The 27,027-nt window shown below is 38.0% G+C and overlaps 2 long non-coding RNA genes across 2 annotated transcripts in view; both read left to right on the top strand.

Annotated features, from left to right (window-relative positions):
• LOC148129016 (uncharacterized) overlaps window positions 1-27,027 on the top strand; it is a 121,063-nt gene that overhangs the window by 45,136 nt on the left and 48,900 nt on the right. Inside the window, exon 2 of the long non-coding RNA XR_015745607.1 lies at window positions 9,845-9,996. This is a non-coding gene — a long non-coding RNA (uncharacterized LOC148129016). The remainder of the gene's footprint in view (window positions 1-9,844; window positions 9,997-27,027) is intronic.
• On the top strand, window positions 222-9,226 carry LOC148129017 (uncharacterized). Its single transcript, XR_015745606.1, has 2 exons — window positions 222-3,166; window positions 6,927-9,226. It is a non-coding gene; the product is annotated as an uncharacterized LOC148129017 (long non-coding RNA).

Below are 27,027 nucleotides of genomic sequence, written 5' to 3'. Positions count from 1 at the left end.
CTTTAATTTTGCAAGCAGCCTGAAGAAGTGGAGTGACGCCAATTTACTTGCTGGGCACAATTCCTTGGGAAACTCTTCTCCTCAAGGTAACTGGAAATCTTGCAACTTGTGCCTCCATCTCCCATTCACCTTGCTTTGCCTTGCGTAGCATATCTTTCCAGAGATGGAACCCATTGTCGTCCCAAATATTGCTTTGTAGGCACTTTGAGGGGTCCCTCCTTGATGAAGATGTCCTATAATTTATAGGTAGGAAATATGAAATGTATTTTGGTGATTGTAAGTAGCATACTTTTAAAAGGAACACATTTCTCAGCAGTGTCCACTTCTTATCAACATCTATTTAGCCAAATAATGGGTACATTTTTAAAAACAAAAAATTGCTCATTTCAATGTGAGTATAATTCTGCTGTTCTGATATCAGTTGATTGGAGATTGTACTGGCACACAATTCAGTAATCTACATTTTGTGTCTTACTTCCTGCAAAGGGTCAGACCTGTGTGTTTAAGCCTAAATCACATAGAAAACAGAAGATGTTAAGAGCAAGATTCGGTTATTAAGCTCATATAATAAAAGTAAACTCAGCTGTGCAAAATTTTCCTGAAGTTTCATAATGCAGGAAAATAAATAGTTGGTGGGGGTTTACAATCCCCTAGTTCTTAAAATTAATCTGCAATTCCTTTTTCCTTTTTCTTGAATAAACTAGGGCTTAGGCACATAGCTTATTTATCCAATTTGGTCATTAAATTAAATCATTTGGAGAGAAATCTACATGCTCTTCCTTAACATTTTCTGTATGAGATGTTTCAAATATTTAACCTAACAATGTGACATGCAAAAGCCTGACAGACACAATCTATACACATCTACTGGAGTGCTAGGGTTGCATTCTTCTGCTAAATGTATCCTTGTGCCCAGCTTTAGTTTTCCTCTGTGTATTATGTGAAGTATCCCTTAGGAGCCATAGAGATCTACTGTGTGCATTGATAGTTCAGGATCACACTCTTCAATGTTAGTCCAGATGTCTAAGTGTGTGTCATTCCTTATATGTCCACCACGTTAAGCAATTGCTACAAAATACACTACTCCAAACTTATTAAGAGTTTGGGAGGATTTAATTTGATTAATTGCTAATATCCATCTGTTTCTGAATCAGTTTTTCCAATACAAATATATCAGACTACAAAACAAAAAAGAGAATAACTACAGCTCAGGGTTGAAATGAGAGGTCCTTAGTGCTGTCTGAGCCTGGTTGTTTTTTTGTTGATATTTCATTACCTAAAGGAGGTAGCATCATCCCAGTTAGTCTAATACGCATGTTACCTAGTTTGGATAATAAACACCTGCAAGAAAACAAAGCTCAAAGAGTACTGAGGACCCCTCAGGCTGAAAACCTTATCACCTCCACATCATTTTAAAAAATGTGCAACCTGAATTGGGCATTAGAACAAATTTTAACATCTTTTGGCATGAGTCAATTTTTGACATGAGAGTTTATTTCACTTTGGGATTTCACATTGCACATAGATCGATAGCTTATACAAAATCATAATACACTGCTTTAGACCCTTATAGATGGAAACAATCCCGAACAAATTCATTAGAATAGTTAACTGCAAATGATTAATTTCCCAAATAAAGGGACCAAACTATTCATCTGTGTAGATATTCCAGCTGTATAGTGTTTCATATGAAAACAGCTGTTTTGCGTCTGTTTGAAACAAAGAGCAGAACTTTCGTTGTCACGTTTCATTTTATCATGTGCATTGCAAAAATGAACAGTGGCCATTTGTTACTTCAGTGTTAGTTTCCTGCAAAGAATAAAAAACCTCATATGCTCAGGTGGAAGGTAAAATAGCCTCACAAAGGGTTTTACGTAAGGTGAAGGAACACAAGCTGTATGCCCTTAAAGGCAGCCTTCCCCAACCTCATGCCTTCAAGATGCTTGGTTTGGGATTAAGGATTTATAGTACAAAACATCTGGAGGGTAGCAGGATGGGAAAGGTTGCCCCAAACTGCTCTTTAAGCATGGAAGTTAAAAATTAATTCAAACTGTGAAAGTTTTGCTTTGATGGGTAACTTTAAAGCCATGATATAACTTGAAAGTTAAACAGCTGAAAAAACAGTAAAGTTTATTTGGATTTTTAAGTAGTACTCTCTCAAGTGTTTCACATACATTAGTTCTGTAATCTGCAAAGTCACCATGTAATGTAAATCAGTATTGTTATCCATGTATTATACTTAACCATTAGTGTCTTGCCTGTGGCCATGTAGCCACTTCTTGGTGACGTAAGTGAAGTACCTTCAACCTATCCCATTAAGCTAGATCTTGGAAATGAGGAATCAAAATAGAAAAGAAAATTCCACATAAAGGAATTGAAATAATTTTGTGAGTTTTTTTTTTTTTAAAGATAAGGGTTCAAAATCTTGCCCTGGATATATTCAGATGTCAGTGTGACTCTCCTGATATGTTAAGTAAATCAATCAGCAGCTATCTTTCTAGGATTTGTTTAAGGAAGACAAAGATACCAGTATAATGAATCTTGGATGTTGTAATCAACATTGTTTAGACTTTTTGATAATGGATGGTTTGGAAACATCCATCTGAAGAACCAATCTATGCTTGGCTGTGAAATTCAATGGTGACCTTGTGCTGGTCACCAACTCTCAATCTAAGTTATCTCACAGGTTGTAGAAATGATAAAAAGGAGGAACAGATAATGTCCACTGCTTTGAGCACCTTGGAGTCAAGGTAGGGTATGAATGTAATAAAACCACACTTTTTTTTTAAGCTGTAAAATAAAGAACAGCAGCCACTGCCAGTAAATCAAATTGTTGAAAAAGAAATATTGGAGTTAATTGGATATTTATGGAGGTCAGATGAGCATCTGCATAAAGCTACAGTCAGCTACAGTAATTTGTTGTCTAGAAAGTGTGAGCAAAGCGCTTCTTGCTCTTGGGTGACCTAGGACCTTTCTTCCAATGGGCAGTCTTATCCAGAAAGGATTTAGGGATTGTTTTCCTCTCAGTCATACTATTTACCTTCTCTGGCAATACCTCTCCATTATCAGAGAGAAATCTTTTCTATTATCTGCTGACGGTGATATCTGGAACCTTGAGATTGAAATCATGTGCTACAACTCACAGTCCACTGAAAATCATTCCCAAGTAAGTTTTCCTAGACCTGAAGCACAAACAAGACTTTCTGTCTCTGTAGAAACAGTATTAAAATATAAAATTCACGTAACTGAGGGACATTGACTTATAAATGTTATAAATCTCATTGGAGAAAAGCATAATGCTGGGAAGGATTGAGGGCAAAAGAAGAAGGGGATGACAGAGAATGAGGTGGATGGATGGAGTCACTGAAGCAGTTGGTCCGAGCTTAAATGGACTCCAGAAGATGGTAGTGGACAGGAAGGCCTGGAGGAACATTGTCCATGGGGTCACGATGGGTCAGACATGACTTCGCAACTAACAACAACAACAAAGATGAATAAAATGTCTGGCCAATGTTAAAAAACATCAGGAAGTGATGCTGAGAAACTTCTCTAGGGGACTAGTGTATGGCTGAGATTCCCTAGTAAGTGGAATCTTCCCTTGAAAGCCATATCCTTAACTATATTATAGAAAAGGCAACTTGGATAAATATCATACATTAAGAGAGAACATAATATTTGGGGAAGCATGTCTATTTTAGATTAAACCTTTAATCTAAATAGACTGAATGTCAATGTAGCAGACAAAACCGAGGTATATTAACAAATAATTCAGTTCTGGTTAATAATTTTGTAACTATTGTAGATCAACTGCAGTTACAGGGCCCAGCCTCATGTTCAGGTTTTTTTTTATAATTATCTAAGCCAGTGTTTCTCAGCCTGAGTAACTCTAAAATGAGTGGACTTCAACTCCCAGAATTTCCCAGCCAGCACCGAACAACATCCACTTTCCACATATGGCTGAACTATGAACTCTTTACATGCCTTTCCATTGGACACATTGATTGGGAGGGGGGTATTGTAATGTGGAGGGCACATGTTTTATTTCTGGTGGCTCAGCTAAGAAGACGAATTAATATCATGCCATTCAGTTACATATAAGCCTATCTGTTCCGATATGAAACTTAATTGGGGCCTTTGTAAAGGGGGGAATTACAGCTTCTACTGGCTCTGTAAAAAAAGAAAATAAAAAATGGTCTTTTTAAAAAAAAAATGGCCTTGATTTTGAAAATCTAACATTTTTCTAACACAGAGTTGGAAGTGTAAATAATCTATACTGGAGAATCGATTTATTCGGTGAAATAAGACTTTGGCTGGTCATAATAAATTGGATTCCAATAAAGGAGAATATTTGTGGCTCGGGATTGAAATGAGGGTTCCTTGGTACTCTGTGATCTTGGTTATTTTCTTGCAGACATTTCATTACCCAAACTAAGTAACATCATCAGGGCTAGTAAGGAGTGGAGTTGACTCTCAGTTTATATTCTAGTGCTTGCCCCGTCAGTGTTGGTTGGGATGGTCTTAGAAATTCTTTAGTTAGACTGGATGACACTAAACAGGCCAATCAAAGAACCTCTAAGTCCACCCACACTGATATTGACAGGCAAGCCACTAGAATATAAACTGAGAACCAGCCTTACTAGCACTGATTATGTTTCTTCGAGTAATTAAACGAATGCAAGAAAACAACTGAATGCCCACTGGACTGAATAGTTTAAAGCTATAATCTGAAGATCACTAAAGTGGTTTAAAGCTATATGATTTCCATGAGAATCAATTGAATGTTTTATCTCTGTCTCTTCCTGTATATGCAGATGTAAATATTGAAGATATTATGCAGCCTTATGTGTGTTAAGAACTACCTTAGTAGATCTGTCAAAGCAAAAATATAGCAAAGGACAAACTTAAGGGAACAGGAACAGGATGTTCCTTCCTTGAATTGGATCCATAAGAGTACCAATTCTCACTTCTAGCAATCCAGTAATACAGTAGATAATGAATTTGATAGTCATGTATGTGGACAATACTTGATGGTACTTATTTGTCTGCATGTTTCCTAGTTGTGTTAATAAAATGTGGTACCCAGAGGTTGGGTGGGGTTTTTTTGTTTTGCATAAAATGAGTATGCAATGTTTTTATGTTTTGGACTGGGAATCCCTGATGCTAATATCAAAATAAGATAAACAGAGGATCTTAAAGAAACATTAAAATCTTATTTACAAACTAAAAATAAATAATGTTGCAGAACAAATTGATCAAGCAAAATAGCTTAATGCTAGCTCTAAAATGTTGTTCTGTAGGATTTGAAGAATTTCAACACGAGGGAAGTTTCAGGTAAATATTATTCCCTTTTAAAAGGCTTAGCTGGAGGCAAACTGCTTCACCGGCAAAAATATTTATGGTATTTTTGAATTCCCTTATGTGGAGATTTTTGTATAAATACCCACAAGGTCATTTTCAGAATAATACAAAATAACTCACCCTTCCCATCATTTTCCTGCTGCATCTGTTTCAATGTTCAACTTGCCTATATTAGTTTAATTTTCCCATTTTGAATTCTTCCCTTTTTAGCCTTAAAAAAATGAATTTACTATAAACAATCTCCAGACTGAGGTCTCCCTCTCTGTCAGACTGGGCCAAGATAAAACTAAATTTGATTTAATTAATTAAAGTGAAATGATGAATTAAATATACTTAATAGCTTTCACATTCAATGTAAAAAGTGCAGTTTGGTGGCACCTTTTGGAAAATGTCAAGGGCTTGTATAGATGTCTTTTTTTTACCTGGAACCCAAAATATCAGAATGAAATTCTGGGTCTTCTCAGAAATATCCCATCTCCAGTTAGGGAGGAAGGAAGGAGAAAACAAGTTTCTGTTCTCAATAATTCTTAGATTTGTTGTTATTGATATTGTGTGGTAGACTGCTGCCTGTACTACACTACTAAGCACAGTCTTGCATTACTAAATTACTAAAACAAAACATATGCATTAAAACGGATTGAGCTCTGTCATTTTGTTTTCAGTGTAGACACATTTTGTGAGGAAGTTGTTTTCATATATACGGAAGAAAAGATACATAGTTAGAAAAACATTAATTGTCTGGCTGCCTACCAGAAGTTTAGAGGTTCAATGCAAGTCCAGAAGTAAAATAAGTCTAAGAAGCATTTATTTGATTTTTTTTTGCTAAGAAAACAATAGTAACGGCTCTACAGAAGACTGTTTTCTTCTTTTATTTAATAATAAAAAAGCTATAAGTTTAGATCTAGTACAGACTTGGGAGTAAGTCCATGAAATCCAACCAGTCTTTATTCCATATAAATGTGCAACAATTGATCTCAGAACCCAGATTTCAGGTGTAATTCTACATTGATGATGAGACTTCTGAACAGGTAAGTCTTAAGGAAATTTCTTAAGCATAGAACAAATCAAAGATCCATCCTAATGTTTAATCCTGACATGGATAGTCTCTCCTCTATTGTTCTTAAGTGAAACAAATGCTCATTTAGATACAGTACATCTTTCTATTGCACTGGAGATAAATTGAACAATATATCATTGGTCATATACAAATAGCTCAATCTTCAAAAACATCGAATTAAGGCTACAGGAGGGGAATGAAATATATGGCAGCTGATGAAATCAAAGCAACTCACTGCTTTTTTCCTTTCAAAAAGGATTATATCATTAGACATATATAGTTGTTTGAAATCAATATTGAGTGAAACTTTAGAATCACGTTTCCTATTTATTTATTTTGTAAGTAGTTAGCAGTTTCAGTAGCAAACGTTTGGCTGAGAAGATGTCAGCTCTTGAATACTGACTGCTCCTTTTTATTTGGGAGTGTGATCATTTGCTGTAGAAAAAAGGCTTGCTTCCAATAAAATATGTTTAGGATTACCTTGTAAATCTTCATTTCATTTTCATTTTAGGATTGTTTATCCCTTTTATACTTGAAAAAGTGTTTTCAGAAGAAAGTTGTCAAAGTCTGCTTCTTTTTCAACCTGCAAATTTGCACAAGAGGACAGTAATATACCAAACATCACTTGGCACCGTATGCTATACAATAAAGGAAAGAAAAAGAAGAAATATTCCTACTCTAAGCAATTTTCAACATAGCATTTTACAGTGGGAAGGGGTAGGAGCAAATATTTTTTCTGCTTCAACTACAATTCATTATGCACTTGAGAAATTCTCTGTACCAAGTCCCTGAAGAGAATTAAAGGAAAAAACAATAAATAATTGTGTTTCTGTGAAATGCTTTACGTCACAATCAAATCAGTTTCCTATTTCAGGAGATATATGTTTATGGAGGAAACAAAACATACATTAAAAAAAAAACTACTGTAACCTGTTTCCAACCTGTTTCCATCTTACATGTTTTTCTGGGAATTTTGTTTTTATTTTTTTTCATTTATATTTCCCCCCATAGTTGTTTTGTAGGAATAGCTTTATTGTCCACCACCATTACTAACATAATTATCTCCTTTCAAAAGAATGAGTTTGTACATTTCCAAGGAAAAATATTCATGCATCAGTCTTCAGGACAGGGGTAAAAGGAACTGTACCATTTTTCTGCCTTCCTTTGACATTTTCCATATTCTACAGTGATTTGTTTCTCAGCTTTTAAAAAAATGGACTCTTTCCTAAGAAAAGTAACATTTATTTTTGCAAGAGAAGACTTGCAAATTTGATGTCAGATGAGAAGGGAACGATTATGGAAGCAATCATCTAAAGCATATTATTTGAGGTGATTAAGAAGTAATTATTGTTCCTTATCTGACTAATAAGAAAATTCTCACATCATTTTACAACTTTTTCCTATCAAAATTGTATTCACAAGTCATTTGGGTTGCAAATATCATTCACTTCAGAGAGTTATTTCTGATTAGACTTGTATAAGTTTGCTTTGTCACAGCTTAATTTTGTATTTATGTCCTCAGAAATAAAATGTATTCTTCCAAATAAATGGCAGGATTAAGACATTCATTTCTCTATTTTAATATTTCCTATATATCTATCTGGATTCTTTTTAATTGAATAGATGATATATGTTCAGTTTTAAAGACGGTTTCTATTTTTGTGTACTCCATTACACAATTTGTTGTTTTAAAGTATTTTACATTAGCATTCTTAAGCTGGTACCTGGACTTAGAATTTTTAGTCCAAGTACATTTAAAAAAGATCCTATGTTGGGGTAATATTTTTTAAGATCTTTTTTTAAAAAAATCTTTACATCAAATTTTAATATTTAAAAAAGAACTTTTGACATTACCCTTATAACCATTTGCTGCTCCTTATGCTCTGGTGGAATTGCTACCAGTTCACTAGTTGTTGTGTACTGCATTATAAAAGATGCAATGAAAACAGGGGATCTTAAGTTAATTATGATTTGTCCCATTAATTTTAATAGGACGTTTCCATGCATGGCTAAGCTTGGTTTTAACCTCATGAGAATGACATGCTTTTTGTATCTTACTTCTGAACATAATACCTCAATATTTGATGGGGAGGTATGTTTCTAGCTGATGAATGAACTACTAACTTAAATATTAGTACCGCTTGTGAAGATTGCAATTTTGCAGATCCAAAATAATAAGCTTTCATTTGGAAATATGAAAAAGCAGTAATATTCTAAATTATAAGTTCTGTTGTCTAAAAAATTATTTTCTCTCCTTGTTTATTCTTCCCAGTTAGATTTGTGATTTGCTTTCTTTTTAGCCTGTTTCTGTTCATCTGCATTTTATGTACTTTAAAAAGTCACCAGTTTTTAATATAATGAAATATATAAATGTTTGATTTAATAGATATTTAAAAGTACTTTCTTAGATCTAATATAAACATTTTTTAAAAAATAATGCAATTGTGGTATATTAAGAAAATAAATTTTTTATCACTTGGGATGTTCTTGAATGATTTAAATTATGTATTTTTGTTAACAAAAAGTATTTTATTTTGCAGAATGGGTCTTGGTTTGTTATGTCCTGTGGCAAATTTCAGTGTGCTATAACTCTGTATGTTTTATTAATGTCTTATTGTTTTGTAATTTTTAAAAATAAAAATTTTATGATCTATAACTATGCAAATGTGTTTATCAACAAGATATATTATAAAATGCAAATTCTATATTTTTGTAGTTCTTTGTAGTCCCTTATTTATCAATTATATTAAATTGTCATCTTTTCATCTCTGGAAATGTATGAGAATTGTAAGCAATAAACATTAATATCGCGATTATAGATGTATTATTTCTAAATTCTTTATAGATTTACCTCTATAGGTATAGAGATAACATCTCTATGCATTATGAGGCAACTCTTAAGACACAAAAACTTATACATTATTAGCAAGATATTTTGTGCATTTTCTTAAAGTTTTTAAGTGGTTGTAAGAACCAAAGAGATGCATATGCTTCCATAGAACTTCATCTTTTTCATTCTACTAAAGGTATGGCTTGCTTCTTTTCTCCTTTCTTCCCTCTTTCATTCTTTCCCTAGTATTTCTCATGCCTTTGTTTTGATTGACAAGGCTGTTAATAGTTTGAATGGATTCTTCTATTTTTCTGTTTTCTATAAGTGCCTGGTATAGAATTTAAGGGGTGATCTGTTGCCTATTGACCTGGGATGGCTATACATTGACCCCCGTGACCTTTGCAGTGAACCTTTGACCCACCCAGAACACTTGAGCTGAGCTTAGTCCAGTTTCAATTGGGCAAAGGATGAAGTTACTGGACTTAGAGGAAGCAAAGAAAGAAGATACAGGGAGGGGGGCAAGAAGCACATTTGCAGAATGGGTAGGAGATGGGATGGAGGGGGGAAAAGCTTTTAATTGATAGCCATGTGTCTTTCAGACATCTAAAAAATATCCTGGGTCTTCAGTTTGGAGAATTTAAAAACCTCTCTCTGGAGTCCTGTGACCAACTTTGCACCAGATAGTTAAAGAATGTGGACAAACTGGGAAAGTATCAGGGAAACTCTCCAGGATAGAGCAAGTATCCAAAAGGTAAGTCAACACTGAAACAGATTGTGATTCAACTCACACTGGTTTGTTTAGCTTAACATTGACTGGCAGTAACTCTCTAGGGTTTCAAACAGGAAAAAGGAGATGCTGGGATATGAATATAAAACAAATATTCCAAGAATTGTAATGCCTATGAAATATTGAAAAAATTGGGATTTTAATTCAAAATTATTTATTCAAAATACAGTCAAATATATTTATTTCAAGATGAGACAACTCATCTTGGAAACCTATAAAGTAGTACAGAGGGGAAAGAACGTATGCTGAGAACCCCCCAATGTTTTAAGAATAGGGCAGGCCAGTTGGCAGCAAACTCTGGCCTCCTCCTCTTTGGCAGTGCTACAATTTGCTCTTTACCTATTTTACTTACTCCTCTCAAATCCTTATGTTCCCCTCACTGTCACCTAAAGGGAGGTGGGAATTCTAGCCTTTCTCTTTCCAGTGATGTCAATTCATTAGCACTCTGCCCAGATAGTATTTGGATTCCCACCTCCCACTATCAATTTAAATCAGTGTTGTCTTAAACTACAAAGAGATTTGCCCAATTCTGTAGTAAAGCATTTCCATGTTTTTATTGTTTTTCCTTTGCTTTCTCATTCAGATCCTCCCAGTTGATCAAACATTAATTTGCCAATGAAGCCTTTCTCTTTCCGATTGACTTGCTTGCATCTCCGTGCATTCTCTTTCATGACTTTTTAAGGTAGAAAGTACCTCCCACAAAATCCTTAATTGATCTTCTCCTTATCTGACACAGAATTATGAACTCAAATTATCTTTTGAATTTCTCAATTCATGTGTCTCTTTGTTCTTCCTTTTCATTCTTTCTTTAATGCACGGACAGCTTTCTCCTCCCATCCTAATTGTTTATCGTTTTTTGTCTCTCGTTTGTTATTACAAATGTAGGCAGAGGCAACTTCAGTTAATTTTGTATCCTGCTTACCACTGAATCAACACCTCACTGATAATAAATTAGTTGCAGTGCATTTTGCTCCTGTTCATGGTTCTGGGTATCCAGCATGCCTTCTTCTAAAAATTAGCAAAGAGGTGAATAAACTTGGAAATTCAATTCTCTCTTGGGGACTAAAAAATATCAGTCCGTGAATTCATCCTTTCTGAAGATCCAGACTTTCTTGCTTTATCCTGGATTATTGTTCCAGGACCCAATGTTTAGACATAGAGAGTTCTGACCATGAAGACATAAGATTTCAGGAAGGGGGGCATTTGGGGAAGATCTGGATTTTTGGAACCTGCAGATGCTTTTAATGGTGAGACTTATGGGTAGCAAGGCTGCACCTGGCCTGTGGACAATAGTTATCTACCCCTAAGAACAAGGGACTTCACTCTTTTATGATTCTTTTTACGTTTAGAAAGGTGTTGAATGAGGGACAATTTCTTGCTAAATCGAAGAGCAGATCTCTGGAAAAAATAAAGTAATAAGTAACAAGAATGAGAGTGAAAATAGAATGATTGCAGGGAAAGATTGAGCTCCACATGAAGAACTTTTAGAAAAAAAGATTAATCTCCAAAGAAAATAAATCAAAAGAGGATGTAGGGAAAGAGGATATGGAAACTGCTTGGAATAGAGTGAAAAGAATTATGCCAAATAAGAGGATGGGGCCTAGTGGGAAGCATGAAAAAAAGATAATTGATGGATGATGAAGAAGACTGTAAATGGGGGAAAAAAGTTGCTAAAAGTGAAAAAAAGAAAAATACTGTAAAATATGTATGTTAAGACAACTGTAATTCCAAAAAAATGTCATCAAAGGCAGTGAGAAATAGTTAAGAGCACAAGAATTGCAAAATGATTTTATGAAAGTAAAAGAAAATAGATGAAAGAGGCTAAATGAGGACCTCCAGCAGAGTGGATGAAACTAAGAACAAAAATTAATGAAATTATATGAGGTAAAACTAACATGAGAGAATGATAGATGGAATGTTTCAGAGGATTGTATAGAAATTATATATAACTGTGTATATAGCGTATATAGCTGTGAAGTGGAAACAAATGCTATTAATGTTAAGAGTCCAAAGAAACAAATAAAAGTTTGTTGAATGCTGTGACAATCTTGAAAAAAATATTAAGAGTGTAGAAGATGCAACTGGAAATATTTTTAAAAATGAATATAGTTTGCTTATAGAACGGCATATGATCTGTTTCATGTGTATATAAAACTGCACCTGTGCCTGATCATTATAAAAATGCAGTCATTGTTCCTGATTACAAAAGAATGGACAGCAGGAGTACAAGCAGAGGGATTAGCTTGTTAAGTGTGCCAGGGAAGATGTTTGGCACAATTCTGATTGAAACGGTATGAAAGGTGTCAATGAGCATAATTTAGGAAGTAATGGTGTGACTTTAAGTTCCCTGTGAAGGTCAGGATTTACTTTTCATCAGGTCACTGAGATATGTATGATTGCGAGGAAGAAACTTTATTATAAATTTGATGACTTTGGAGAAGGTGTATAATAAATTAAGTAAATCTCAATTAGAATTTTTGATGAAAATAATGTTGTAGGGGAATAAATTCTCAACAACTGATCCATCACTGAGCATTCAGCAAGACATGTATATAACACACTTATTGATATTTAATGTACTTATAGTGGGTGTATAAAAATACTTGTTAGATGTTGGTTGGAGATTAGAATGTGTTTACAACTTTGTTTACAAACAATACATGTTATTAATTGAGAATCTAAATGTTTTGCTGTGAATGTCAGATAGATACTACGATAGAGAGAGAAAATGAATTTAAAAATGAAACAATCAAAAATAAAAGGAAAAAGATTTTGTGGAAATGTATAGCAAATTAGTCATTGACCACTATAATCCTTTTTCTTGCAGAGAAGAAATCACTGGGATACCAAGTTGGAGAAAGGCTTAATAATATTAACATGAAAATTATTTACCTCCCATTCTGAATTCTAAAAAAATTGGACTAGCCAAGATTTTGGGTGGGAGAAGAGAAACTAGGAGTTATTTTTACCTTGAATATATACAAATTAGAGGCTAAGAATTTTATGTATTTATTTCTCATTGAATAATCTCAGTACAGTAACTATTTCAATAATAGACTTGTCCATTTTTACTGTATCGCCTGTTTAGACTTGTAACATGTTTAAATTTTACCAGGGGTTTCCAAATTGAAAAGATCTTTAGCCAATTCAATGCCTTGCTGTTGGCTGTTTGAAAGCCAGAGTTCAGAAAATACTTTGACCCTGCTTTTTTTATTATATTGTTGGTTCTATAGAGATCTTAACAGCCTGTTCATTTACCCTCATATAGTAAAATATCCAGGACATACTGATCTCATTTACACAAGTTCTTTGAGCTGACCAGCCAGATTCCCATTTCTTGCTATTAAGTTTTGCTATACAGTTCCACAGGGGTGGGATTCAAATTTTTTAACAACCGGTTCTGTGGGGTGTGGCTTAGTTGTTGGGTGTGGCTTGGTGGTCATGTGACTGGCTGGGCAAGGCCAACTCAACATCCCTCACATCAAGATCCGCATCTCCTCCCCTGGCCTCTCATGACTGTGGGGATGCTGCAACAGTCATAAGTGTGAAAATTGGTCATAAGTCACTTTTTTCAGTGCCATTGTAACTTTGAATGGTCACTCCACACAAGCAAAGTACCAGCAAAGGAGGGGAAAAATAACTCCAGAGAAGTTCCTGAGACAGGAAGTCTAGTCCTGCCACAAATGTAATAAAGGTTAACAGAGAGACAGTTTCTGTAAGCAACACCAGAATGTTTCCTTCCTGCCTTCCTTACAGGATTAGGCCAGTAATTTCTTCTAACAACCGGTTCTCCGAACTGCTTAGAACGTTAACAACCGGTTCTACCGAATAGGTGCGAACTGGTAGAATCCCAACCCTGCAGTTCCACTTTCAAAGCAAGACAGAAATTAATATCTTCTGATTGCCATTACTTAGAGAGTGAAATAAAAATATCAATTACTGTGATTGTGAGGACCATACGAATCAGATTTGTTTAAAATGCCGCTTTACCTTCCAAGGCACTATTCCACTTTCTGGTGATGTTTCCATTAAGCATAGTTCTAGTTTTCACGTTTTCAGCAAATTGTCTAGCAAAGTTGTCATAGCAATCTGAACAGAAATCTCTCTAATCTATACTGCCCTCAAAGAATGGAGATCACTTTAAACAGGGATGCTTTCACAAGGGTGGGAAATACTGAACTAATGAAATAGGCCCAAACATTGGGCTGCACTATTGCTTGCTTAGGCCCTTCACTTTAGGCATATTTCTCTCCATGATCTCTAGGGAGATCTTTGAAGAATATCATTGGAAAAAAAGAGTATAATCCAGTATTTTTCAACCATGGCTATTTTAAGATGTGTGGACTTTAACTCCCAGAATTTCCAGTCAGTATGGCTGATGGAGTATTCTGGAAATTGAAGTTTACAATCTTCAACTGCTAAGTGGAGAAACATTAGAGCAGGGCTGTCAAATTCCTGGCCCTTGGGCCGGATGCGTCATGTGCTGGCCACGCTCACACCCAGTTTAGGGAAGGGGGAAAGTCCTGATTTGTCACGTGACTCCGCCATGACATGAGTTTGACACCCCTGCATTAGATTAATCAATCTTTTTCCAGTTCTCGCAAAGCTCTATATTCCAGAGGCTGACTAGATTCATGGAAAGGTTCCTTATGACTGGGAAATCCTCCATTTTTACAATCTGAGCAATTTTATGATCTGCCTGCCTGCCTGCCTGACACTAGCAATTTTCAACCAGCTGTTGAGTGTTGCTAGTGTTGCTGAGTGACTAAATTAGCAGACCAGCAAAATACTATGGACATAATATATTTAGATTTCAGCAAGGCATTCGACAAAGTAGACTGCAACCTACTTCTTAGTGAGCTAGAAAAAAGTGGAATAGATAGCACCACCACTAGATGGACTCGCAACTGGCTGGCAAACCGTACTCAACGAGTAGTCCTTAATGGGTCTAAGTCTACATGGAGGGAAGTAAGCAGTGGGGTGCCACAAGGTTCCGTCTTAGGCCCAGTACTCTTCAATATCTTCGTTAACAACTTAGATGAGGGAATAGAAGGGGAACTTACCAAATTTGCAGATGATACTAAGCTGGCAGGAATAGCTAACACCCAAGAAGATAGGCTCAAGATCCAGATGGATCTTGACAGACTAGAACACTGGGCCATATCTAATAAAATGAAATTCAAAGTAGAGAAAAGTAAAGTCCTACACTTAGGCAAGAAAAACCAAAAGTACACATAAAGACTGGGTGAAGCCAGGCTCAATAGCAGTAACTGTGAGAGGGATCTTGGAGTCTTAGTGGACAACCAGCTAAATATGAGCCAGCAGTGTGCAGCAGCAGCCAGAAAAGGCTAATGCAATCCTAAATTGTATTAACAGGGATACAATCAAGATCAAGTGAGGTACTAATACCACTCTATGAAGCCTTAGTAAGACCACACCTAGAGTACTGCATCCAGTTTTGGTCACCACATTATAAAAAAGATGTTGAGACTCTAGAAAAAGTACAGAGAAGAGCAACCAGGATGATTAGGGGCCTGGAGGCTAAAACATACATTGAATGGTTGCAGGAACAGGGCTTGGCTAGTCTAATAAAGAGAAGGACCAGGGGAGACATGATAGCAGCCTTCCAATATTTGAGGGGCTGCCACAGGGAGGAAGGGGTCAAGCTATTTTCTAAAGCGCCTGTAGGCCAGACAAGGAATAATGGATGGAAACTGAACAAGGAGAGATTTAATCTGGAAATAAGGAGAAACTTTCTGACAGTGAGAACAATCAACCAATGGAACAGTTTGCCCTCGGAAGTTGTGGGAGCGCCATCACTTGAGACTTTCAAGAAGAGATTGGACTGCCATTTATCACAAATGGTGTAGGGTCTCCCGCTTGGGCGGGGGTTGGACTAGATGACCTATAAGGTCCCTTCCAACTCTGATTATCTGTATCAGCTCCTTCTCAAAGAAGGAAAAGGGGGGGAAGTAAATATGCAAAGAGAAAAATTAATTTAAAAAATGCAAGCCTGCCCTTAGCTGCCTTTACTCAATAAGTGCTAGCTATAACTAGTTTCCATACAAATAATATGTACCATTGATAGAGGGGGAGATCTAATTGGATGCTTCCTGCTTGAAGGAGCAGAAAAGGAAACGCTGAAGGAAATTACATTTATGAAGACCTGTAGTTCTCATTGCTGACCAGCAGAGGTCACTGTTTCCTGCCACAAAATTCCACCTCTGGAAACAATTAAAAAAAAAGAGGAAACAGGAATTGCCTAGACTGCATTTAATTTTCTTTCTCTTTTTTTCATCCTGGAATCAAAACACTACAAAGTCATGATTCAAACCATTTCTCCTTTGAATTCATCCATCAGAGTAGTAGAACATGATTTAAAAAATGGAAATTTTTTCAATGTCAGCCAATCTCTTTTTTAAATCCTGCTTTCTACTTTCCTCTCAGCCTTCAATTTTCCATACTGTCCAGCCAAATATTTAAATCTTAGTTCTTTTCGGGCTGTTCTGGAGGTCCTCCTCTTGTTTAGTTTTTGTTTATTTGCCACTTTTACAAAGAAGAGAGAAGGGGGGAGGGAGGGAGAGAAGGAGATTCAGATTTTATCAAAGATTTCACTTTGGTATAGTTTGGTTTGATGTAAAGATCAATGTATCAGGCTAGAAACCAAGAGACCATGAGTTCTAATCCTATCTCAGACTTGAAGCCAGCCAGGTGACCTTGAGCCAGTCACTTTCTCTCAGCCTTAAAAAGGAAACATGGCAAATCACTTCTAAAAAGTCTTGCCAAGAAATCAGCAGGGACTTGTTCAGACAGTCTCTGAGATTTGGACACTATTGAATGGAAGAAGAAAAAAACAAACTGTTACTTTGACTGCCTGAAGATTGAATAAAGTTGGATATGTAGTTCAATGTTTATGGAGAGTCACGGATATACAGGTAATTCTCGACATATGACTACAGTTGAGCCAAAATTTCTTTTTTTTTTTTAATCAAATTTTATTGATTTTTTAAAGACAAACAAAACATAGGACATAAAGGCATAAAACCTCCTTTCTAAAAAAAATTACTTATAAGTTTTAACAAGGCAAATAAAACATTATTTTTTAAGGCATAGTTCCACATTATCACATTTCCATTTAAGCACATATATATTTTTTCCAAATTTCTCATTATTTCTCCCTTCACTTTTATTTAATTATATTTCTTTCTATCAAGGTTTTATTAATTCTCAATCAAATATAAACATTTATACAGCATAGTTCCAAATTATCACATTTCCATTTAAACACCTATATATCTTTTCCGAATTTCTCATTGTTTCTCCCTTCACTTTTATTCAATTATATTTATTTCTATCAAGGTTTTATTAATTCTCAATCAAACATGAGCACACAAAATACAAAACATAAAACAAGACATAAAAACATAAAACCTTCTTAATTATCATTTGTACATGTCTTTTCCAAATTTCTCATTATTTCTCCCTTTAGTTTTATTCCTCCAAGGTTTTATTAATTCTCAATCAAACATAGCTAACCAAAACACAAAACATAAAACATAAAACTTCTTTTGAAAAGTGGCTTAGCCCTGGGTTACATCTTTTTTTACAGACCTAAAATCAAATTCATGCTCACCTTATATACCATTCTTATCTTATTTATCATTCTATATTTTCTATATAACTTCTCCCTTCTTTTCACTCTCTTAATTATATTTTGTTTATTTCATCTTATTTTAAAATCATTATACTTGCATCTTTTGTCCGTTCTTTTCCAATTATCTATTTATCTCTTCTCTTTAACAAAAAAATTTCCCCTGTACTCACTTTTAAAGTGTGACGCCTTTCTATCTTTCCCCTAAAGTAACACTTAAAGTAATACATAATTTCCGTTCGATTCTGCTTAGTACATTCTACATGCTGCATTTTAAAATAAAAAAATAATAAATTTATAATATAGTTAAATATATAATTTCCATTCTAATTCTAATTCTACTTAATACATTATTTTAAAATAAGAAAATGAAATAGTAAATTTATAATAACATTAAAACAATAATGAATTAAGCTATAACTAAACATTAATCATTTTACACATTCTCTTTAATATTTTATTAAATATTGAGATCTATCATTATTAAACATTTTAATATTTTAATATTTTGTTAAATCTTATAATATTCCAATAGACTATTTCGAATGCAAATACTACAATACTATCTTATGTACTCTTGCAGAATCTTTCTTTAATTATACTCTATCCTTTATCTCTGAAAAAAAATCTGCTTTTTTGCATCTTGTTTCAGACCTTTGTGGCTTTTTTCCCCCTTTTTCCCTCCCTTTCTTCTCCAGTCTGGTCTTTTTGCCCCCCGCCTCCTAACCTCCACCTTTTTAACTTCCCCTCTGTTGTATTTCTCTTTTCTGTTGCTTTCTAACATTGTACCTTTTTTCACCTTATTTTTCTTTTTCTTGGTTGTTTTATTAAATCTTAAATTCTCATTTTTCCTTCCTCTCTTCCTATTTTCTTTCTTAATTGAACTTTTTTTGTCCATTAAAAATGGCTTCTTCTTCTTCTTCTTCTTCTTCTTCTTCTTCTTCTTCTTCTTCTTCTTCTTCTTCTTCTTCTTCTTCTTCTTCTTCTTCTTCTTCTTCTTCTTCTTCTTCTTCTCCTTCTCCTTCTCCTTCTCCTTCTCCTCCTCCTCCTTCTCCTTCTCCTTCTCCTTCTCCTTCTTCCTCATGTATTTGCTGATATGTAAAAACCGCCATTTCTAAAAAGTGGAAGACAGCTCCCAAAGAATCCTTGCCTTCTTGTTCTCTTTCCTTTAATTTTTCATATTCCATTTTTAATTCAACCATAGATAGTGCCATTGTAAAATTTTAAGAACAACCCAGATGTTTTTAATCTTAAAGTAATTCCCAAGTGTCAAAGTTATCAAACAATCCAAACAGACCCAAAATATTTCCTCTTCTTCTCTTTGCAGTTTTTCCTCCTGGGGCAAAATCCCAAAGTATATTTTAAAGCCGTATTACAGTTAATTGCTGATCTTATAATCTTCAAGGCGTCTCCTCCAACAAATTTTTAAAGGTTTTTTTAGTCCTCTCCTTCCCACTTATAACAAAGAGCTTATTTTTACCTTAAAGAAGCAGGTTTTTCAGTGCTCATTTGCTTTCTCCGTAGGGAAGGGGAGTGAACTTTCCTTTCAGCACTTTCACCATTTTAACAACTTCTTTTGGAAACAAATGTATCAATCCAAAAGTCAGGTTTCCAAGGTGTTTAAAAGTATCTTAATGTCCCGGTTCAGCCAAGAAAACTTCTCCTTTTGATTCTTCCTCCTGCACAAATCTTATCCGGTTGAAGATTCCTTTGTGGCTGCCATTTCTGACAGCCGCTCCACCGCCTCAGGAAAAAGGAGTCTAGCTGGCTGGGGAAAGGGGTTGCGATATCCCCAGACCCCTGCCCGGATCTCCTCTATCTTCCGCTGCCCCTCCGGGGTAGCGACAACCCCCAAATCCAGTTGGATCGGGGGTACCTCAGCGACGAGCGCAGCAGGGACCCGCAGAAAAGCGGATTCCTGCCATCGCCGAAGCCTTGCAACCAGAAGTTTGACATCAGTTGAGCCAAAATTTCTGTTGCTAAGCAAGACAGTTATTAAATGAGTTTTGCCCCATTTTATTACCTTTCTCGCCACAGTTGTTAAGTGAATCTAACTGTCATGCCCCTGGGGGAGACTGACTCTGAGGGAGAGGAGGAACAGCCAACAGGGAGTGGAAGTGTGGCTCTGGAGGTTGTGGAGGAGGCTGGGGAAGGGCAGAGGTCGGCTGGGCAGTCAGAGGAGGACCCAGGCACGCAGGGAGGAGAGGATAAGGGAGAAACGTGGTCTACTGGGGAGGAGAGGGCCTTGATCCTCTTGATGGGCTGCAGCTGTGACAACTGGATAAGAGGACGGACATGCGTATGGGCGTGGATATATCTCTTGTATATTGTTCCTCTCTGAATTTGGGGTTCTTCCCAGTATGTGTTCTGATATCTGTGGACATCTTCAAGCCTTTATCTTGTCTGGTTTGTGTTGATTTTTACTCTTTTATAATTTAAATGGCATTTCCTCCTTCTTGTAACTCTTGTGTGGGAGGTTTTTTTTGTCTCCAATCAAGGATATTTGGAGCTTGGAAGAAAAGTGAAGAAATAAAAGGGGCTTCAACTGTTTTTTTGTGACTGTGTTTATTTTGTATCCCACCCTGGGTCATCTAACTTCTCCACTGACTGCTTGTCAGAAAAGTTGATCACATGACTGGAAACACTGCAACCATCATAAATATGAGTCAGTTACCAAGTTTTGATCATGTGGCCATGGAAATGTTGCAAGAGTTGTAAGTGTGAAAAAACGATCATGGGTTCCTTTTTTTCAGTGCCTTGTAACTTCAAATGGTCACTAAATGAACTGTTGTAAGTTGAGGACTGCCTGTAGTAGTAGAGTAGTTAAGATGTTGAATAAGGCGAAGATTCAAATCCACTTTCAAACTTTGGGTTAGTCATATTCTCCCATTCCTTTTTATTGTGTTGTGGGGAAAAAAACTGAGGTAGAAGAACTGAAAAAGAAGTATCGTGTATGGGATCTTAAGCTCCAGGAAGAGTGATTGGCTATAAATATACCAGACAGTGAATACCTTCCCTTGTCATTTGGAAACCCAGATGCCCATAATTTAAATGGAATAAGACTATTGCAGGATGGAGTCAGGCATCTATTATATCTGATATACTTCAGGAAATTCTATTTAGTGTCATTCGAATAATCATTTTCTTGTATGGAAGGGATAGGTTGAGCAGGACAGGTGAAGAACTAGATGAAAAAGTACATCCAGCCCAGAAATGACCAGCAATTTCAAATCCTTGACCTCTGATCCTTTATACTAGAAACCTTAACAGCTTGCCTATGTGAAAGATAAGTTATATGATGTTAAACTGATTGGTTGCCCAGCTGACAGCTCCCTATTGTTTCACTGAGTTAATAAAGAGCTTGTTTGTTAATAAAGAGTTAATAAAGAGTTAATAAAGATCACTCTGTTTCTCTTCCATTCAAACCCACAACACAACACTGGCAGTGAAGGTGGGATCCAATGGACATTGAGACCAGAAAAGAGCTGATCGCTGTCCCATCAAAGAGCCAAACGTCAGAACAATCTACCGTTCATTGCAGCACCATTATCGACCATCAACACACCAGCTTCAGCTTGCCTGGATCACATCAGTATACCAGAAATGGCTGCACTAATGCCGTTATCTCCCTTCAACCCAGCCAACGAAACATGGGACTCTTACATCGTGCGCTTCAAGTGCTTCCTCGAAGCCAATTATATCACCAGCATTTCTGACAATCAAAAGAGGGCAATGTTTGCCAGCTACTGCTGCCCAGACATTTTCAAGATGACCAGAGCTCTCCTCACTCCAGCGGCCATTCAGACGGTACTCTGGGACATGCTGCAGGGCAAGCTGAGAATGCACTACACACCCAAACCATCAAGAATTGCCCATCAACCTGCATTTCACTATCGAAACCAAGCAGAAGGTGAATCGATAAACCAGTACATTGCTGCCCTTAGGAAAGCTGCCTTATACTGCAAATTTAGAGAGTTGGACAATATTCTATTAGATAGAATAGCTTGCGGAGTAAGAGATGTCAAATTGCAGCAGTGTCTACTTGCTAAACCAAATCTAAATCTACAGATGGCACTCAACGAAGCAAAAGCCATGGAAATGTCGAGCCAATCAAAGGTGGAAATCCAAAAGTCAAATAGCTCACCATCTTCAAGAAAGGCAGTTACTATCCACCATGATGATTTAGAGCAGGAAGAGTCAACTGACGATGATGACATCTACAGCATAACGTCATCAAGGAAGCAAAGCACAGTTTTCAAAAGAAAACAGACAGCCTGTATGGGTTGTAGCAACCACTCAAGAGCAGAATGCAGATTCAAAAATGCTATCTGTCAACAGTGTGATAGAAAAGGACACTTTGTTAAAGTCTGTTACACCAGCCAACCTGCCAGCCAACCCTACCATCAAAGGGCACAACAGAAGTCACAGAAGAAAGGAGAAGACTGCTATGCTGTCTCCAAGGGCACCTGCCAAGCTGAGACCTTCATCGGGCAATCCTGCCTCATCCATTCAAAGAAAGTCCATGTGACAGTCCTGATCTAGAGTTCTCCTTGTCGGTTGGAAGTAGATACCATGTCATCAATGACCACTGTATTGTGGAACACCATTCAAAAACTGGTACCAAGACTCTCCAAAAGCCAACTGAGATGTCAGCACCTCCACCTGCGAGACTATCAAGGCAACAGCATTCCAGTCATTGGAGGTGGAACATTCCAAGTCTCATTTAAAAACTTTGTAGGGCCCTGTGGCTGATTGTGGTCAATGGCTCCCTGCCAAGTCTTTTGGGGCTGGACTGGTTTTCCTCTCTAGGCCTGGGAGTTACCAGCATCAACTCCATCAGTAGCGCCAACATGGAGGCCTGATCTGGGAGTTCGGTGATGTTTTCAATTGAGACCTGGGCAAGTATACCGGGACATCCATCTCTTTCAACTTGGACCCTCAAGTTGCCCCAGTACGCCTGAAGCCACGCAGGGTCCCATTTGCTCTATGTTCCAAGGTAGATGAGTAATTAGACAAGCTGATTGCTCAAGGAGTCTTGGAACCTGTTGATCATGCAAATGGGAGATTCCCATCATGACACCTATCAAGCCAGACAACTCAACCCATATTTGCATGGACTGCAAAGACACGCTAAACGAAGAGCTACAACAGAACGCTTATTCAGTACCAGTCGTGCAACACTTATTGCACTCCCTGGGCGAAGGCAAAGTTTTTGCAAAACTGGACCTTGCCCAGGTGTACCAACAATTGCCTGTAGACAATGCCACAGCAGAGGCGCAGACCATTGTTATACATCATGGAGCTTTTAAATGTCACCACCTGCAGTTCGGGGTGAGCGTGGCACAAGGACTGTTCCAGAGCTTCATGGAGTGCCTTTTACAAGGCATTCCAGATGTCATGCCATACTTCAACGATGTCCTAATCTTGGCAACTGACAACAAAGAACTGCTTAACTGACTGAGAGTGGTGCTCAGCCAATTGCAAGAGGTAAGCCTCAAGGTCAAGAAAGAAAAATGTAAAATTGTGGTGCCCCAGGTAGAATCCCTTGGCTACCTTATAGATGCCTCAGGTTTGCACTAAGGCATAGATCCAAGCCATACAGAAAGCTCCAACACCAAAGAATAAAACAGAGTTCCAGGCATTCTTGGGACTCCTTAATTTCTATAGTGTCTTCCTGCCACACAAGGCATCAGTAGCTGAACCCCTGCACTGGCTATTGGACAAGAAGACACCATGGTCCTGGGGCTGGAATGAAGCCGCCATGTTTGCTGCTGTAAAAAAACCTGCTGTCATCAAAAAACGTCTTCATCCAATACAATGAGAACCTCCCACTGGTTCTCACATTTGATGCCTCACCATTTGGCGTAGGAGCAGTCCTAAGCCATAGGCTCCCAAATGGAACAGAGGCTCCAATTGCATTTTATTCCAGGACACTGTCAGCAGAGAAATTATAGTCAGCTTGATAAGGAAGCTTTGGCTCTGGTCACAGAAGTGAAACACGTCCACAACTATCTCTATGGAAGGCACTTCAACCTGGTAACAGATCACAAGCCATTGCTGGGCCTTCTCAATGGGGATTGCCTAACTGATAGGAGCCTCTGTGGCACAGTGGTTAGACTGCAGTACTGCAAGCTACTTCTGCAGCCAGCTGCCTATAGTTCAGCAGTTCAAATCCCACCAGGCTCAAGGTTGACTCAACATTCTATCCTTCTGAGGTGGGTAAAATGAGGACCCAAATTGTTGGGGGCAATATGCTGACTCTGTAAACCACTTAGGGAGGGCTGTAAGGCCCTATAAAGCGGTATATAAGTAAGTGCTATTGCTATTGCCAAATGCCGACCGTCCTGTTACTTTGCATGACTCATTGGACAGTTTTTCTGGCAGCTTACAGCTACAAACTCATTAACCGATCAGGTAAGTCCCTGAGCCATGCTTCCATGCCTGCTTCCAGCCACCATAGAGAACCCGTCCCCAGTCGCCACCATCCTCCTTATTGAGGAACTGCCATCCGGACCCATTACTGCAGCTAAAATTACCAAACAATCTGCAAAAGATCCAGTCCTCACCCAGGTGCTCAACTGGGTGTGGAGGGGATGGCCTAAGGAGTCTGTCAGAGCAGACTTCCTGCCTTTCCACACCCAGCAACACAAACTAACTGCCCAGAAGGGCTTTTTACTCTGGGGAAATCGGGTAATCATCCCACAAAAGCTGTGGCAAGCAGTCCTGAGGTCTTACATGTAGGCCACCCAGGCATCATTAAAATGAAAGCCCTCACCCGCAGCTCTGTTTGGTGGCCTAATATGGACAAAGCCATTGCAGAGTGGGTCACCTCATGCAAATCATCAGGAAATGAGACCAGCACCACCCTCCACTCCAGTGCGCAAGTGGGAGACACCAAAAACATTCTGGTCAAGGGTCCACATCGATTTTGCAGGGCCGTTCCAGGGTCAGACTTTTATGGTGTCGTTGATGCGTATTCCAAATGGCTGGAGGTGGTCTTGATGCCATCAATCACCTCAGAGGCCATCATCAAGGCCTTATTGAAATTGTCCATGACCCACAGAGTACCAAATGTCCTGGTGTCCAACAACGGACCACAATTCATGGTCAACCAGTTCAAGCTATTCCTGGCAAGCCATGGCATGCGCCATGCTCTGATTGCACTTATCTGTCCTGCCAGTAATGGGCAGGCAGAAAGAATGATGCAATCAGCAAAAGAGACACTGGCAAGAATGGGCCCTGGCAACTGGCAAACTCGAATTGCCAAGCACATGTTAGGCCAGCACATCACACCAAGTGCCATGACTAACCGGAGCCCAGCCTAACTTTTAATGGGTCACCTGCTAAGAACTGATCTAGACTGGCTACACCCTGAATACTCTCCAGAGGCACCCCCTGACTCGACCAACCAACTTCGGTCATTTGCTATGGCCGACATAGTCTATGCACACAACTATGCTGGGGATGTCCTCTGGATTCCTGGCTGAATTGTGGCAATCACTGGACTGCAGTCATACAGGGTAGAGCTGAAGGTCACCCGCATATGGCGTCGACACATTGACCAACTGAGTGGCCATTTGAGCACCTCCATTTACCACCAGCTGGAATGGGCTCCACCCAAAACAAACTCTCTGCTGGAGATACCCAAAGACTTTGAGACTTCACCGAGATCAGAGCCCACAACAAACCAAGATGATGACATGATGCAGGTACCTGGAGAACCAGGAGTCAGTCAACGCGGAGTCCCTGTCGAACCGGTTCTATCCATGCTGGAGATGCCTGAGGCCGATTTCCAGACAAGGCCACAGGACAAATCAGGAGCAGCAGCAGCAGCCAACCTTCCTGGTCAAAGTGCTGTTCCAAATGAACTGCGCAGGTCACGGTGGATTTACTGCCACCCCACGTACCTGCATGATTATGTCTGTTAGAAGGATCAATAATCTGTCTTGGTGGGGAGGGGTGTTAAATATTGTAAATAGTTACTTAAACCTTCAGCTGACCTTCACTCAGGTCTACTGTTTAAGTGGGAGAGTTGCTTTAAACGGATTGGTTGCCCGTTGACAGCTCCTTATAAAAGGAGTGCGGTCAGCCATACTTTTTGCTGGTTGTTTCACTGAGTTAATAAAGAGCTTTAGCTGAAGATCGCTCTGTGTCTCTTCCATTTAAACTCACAACACAACAACTGAGGTCTTTTTTCCAGAGCTAACCTTTGAAAATAAGACACATACAGGAAGAAAAAACATGAAATCACTCTTTTTGCAAGGATCTGGACACTATCCCAAAACATTTCTATCATTTTTGGCTATTTTTTATTTATATATATGTGTGTGTGTGTATGTGTGTGTGTATATATATATATATATATATATATATATATATATATATATATATATATATATATATATATATATATATGTATATGTATATACACACACACACTCTCACATCACCACCCAGCACAGATCAATTCCGTAGCCAAGACTCATCTCCAGAACAAAATGCTTAGCCAACGAACAACACCTAAAAACCGAACTACACACTTTCACTAACATACTAACAGCCAATGGATTCCAAAGAAAGAAGATTACCCACCTAATCCAAAAAGAAACCCCAACCAAAATCCAAAACAGAGAACAAGAGAACGGCAAAGCCCTCCTCCCATTTATACAAGGCACTACAGACAAAATCAGCAAGATCCTCCAAAAACACAACATTAAAACAGCATTCTGCACAAACAGAAAAATATCCACCATCCTAAGAAACCCTAAAGACAAAATCGAGTTAGAAAACCAAGGAGTATACGAAATCCCTTGCACCGCTTGCCCCACCACATACATCGGACAAACTAACAGAAGAATAAGTGCACGCATTGAAGAACACAAGAACTCAATCAAAAAAGAAGAACCGACCTCTTCCCTGGTCCAACACCTCAAAGCTACAGGACATGAGATTGACTTTAAAAATACCAGAACTATCGTCAAAACCGAACACTTCAACAACAGAATAATCAGAGAAGCCATAGAGATAGAAAAACGCCCACACAGCATGAATGAATGATACCTCCTGCCTACCAGCCATTTGAAAACCCGCCCTCATGAACAAACGAGTACCTAACATGAAGAATGACACCAGACCCACACGCACGAGGGCCACACAAGATGCTACCACCACACTTCCACGTAGAAAGCAGACTCACCCACACAGAAGATGAGACACGACCACGGACCAGAAGCCGTACCGCAGCTGCATCACTACCCGCTTCAAACCCCTCCGACCTATACATGAAGCGAACTGATGCCCACCATGAAGATGTGGCACGACCACGAACGTGAAGCCAAACAGCA

This window comes from Notechis scutatus, chromosome Z (genome assembly GCF_049901735.1).
Source record: "Notechis scutatus isolate UNSWTSFEM ecotype Mainland chromosome Z, rNotScu1.2, whole genome shotgun sequence".
In the NCBI taxonomy this organism is placed as follows: domain Eukaryota; kingdom Metazoa; phylum Chordata; class Lepidosauria; order Squamata; family Elapidae; genus Notechis; species Notechis scutatus.
The sequence above is the reverse complement of the archived record's forward strand: the minus strand, read 5'-3'. Positions and strand labels throughout refer to the sequence as shown.